The sequence below is a fragment of the Watersipora subatra genome, chromosome 7 (assembly GCF_963576615.1).
Source record: "Watersipora subatra chromosome 7, tzWatSuba1.1, whole genome shotgun sequence".
NCBI lineage: Eukaryota > Metazoa > Bryozoa > Gymnolaemata > Cheilostomatida > Watersiporidae > Watersipora > Watersipora subatra.
In genome coordinates this window covers 61,833,698-61,834,950 of record NC_088714.1, presented here as the reverse complement: position 1 = coordinate 61,834,950, position 1,253 = coordinate 61,833,698, and the positions used below count along the sequence as shown (strand labels likewise).

Below are 1,253 nucleotides of genomic sequence, written 5' to 3'. Positions count from 1 at the left end.
TTGTCCATTCCTGTCCAATTCTACCTTTTCTACGAAAAAAATTGATGGTGCAATGCAGAAAATTGCTAGCTAGCGCTTGTAAAAGGATCCAGAGAATGTGGTACAGTAGTTTGTCTTGTATGAAATGTGCAAAAGAATCAATGTAACTATACATACAAAGTTTGTACGTATTTATACCCTAGGGGGGGACAGGGCTTTAGCAAGTTTCAGAAAGTAATGTGGATGCTTCAACTATCCTGAGTAGCTAGTTATATGAGTTACATACATACATACGACGAATTGTATTCACGTAGAAGATAACAAGCCCATATGCAAAGACATGGTTAAACAAGAGAATAAAACATAAAACCAAAAGGAAACAAATAAAATGACTAAAATATGAAAAACATGCCACACAAGAGATAAATAATATATATTATACATGCATTGTTTTAATGTACCAGTCCACATCAGTAAATTAAACACTTAAAATATTTCTGCGAATGTGGGGTTTTCCGTATCTTCTACATCCTTGCCTTTACTAAATGGTTGCTCCTTTTGAATGCTGATCGCGTGCATGACCTAGCCAGAACTGCCAACCCAAGAGTGGGGCAATGCGTGAGATTTGGTTTTGGGGCAATTGATGTATCAATGATAGTATATATAAAATAGTGGAAATTGGGGCAAAAATCTCACGCATTTCTCACGCATTTTCATTTTTTCTTTGGGGTGATTGCGTGAGTCTCACGCCCAATGCGTGAGAGTTGGCAGGTATGGACCTAGCTCATTCAAATCTTCTGTCGGAAGCTCTTTCTTGTGCTTGCTTTAATGGAGTTCTTGTTTTAATAATAATTGCAAATGCTGATTGGTTGCGATCATATTCCTTGACAATGTTAATAATACGGGTCCCTTCTTATTTACGACATCCAACTTCGTTGACATAGAAATCAATTTTCCTTCGTTTTGTAACGTTTGGATCGGTCTCAGATTCCATAGATAACGAATTAAATGTAGATACTTGTAGTTATATACGTATGCTGACTTGAAAGTTTATAGCAAAAGCTATAATAACGCTATGAATATTATCTCTCGCTTGTGCATTTTACACGAAATTTTCCACGCGGATATGAGAGAAGTCGATCATCGTGTCTCTTCTAAACGTTCTAAGAATGTTTTCGGCAAACTATATTTCGGTGTCTTTTTTATTTCGACGTGTGTTATGAGCACACCGACGGCCAAATTTTAACTCGGGCGAAACTTTTCTCAAATTCGTA

The 1,253-nt window shown here is 36.7% G+C and overlaps 1 long non-coding RNA gene across 1 annotated transcript; it reads right to left on the bottom strand.

Moving 5' to 3' along the window:
- Positions 1–266: 266 nt before the first annotated feature.
- LOC137401056 (uncharacterized) lies at positions 267–1,040 on the bottom strand. The gene is made up of 2 exons (XR_010979283.1): positions 759–1,040; positions 267–561 (listed from the first exon to the last, which is right to left on the bottom strand). It is a non-coding gene; the product is annotated as an uncharacterized lncRNA (long non-coding RNA).
- Positions 1,041–1,253: the final 213 nt, after the last annotated feature.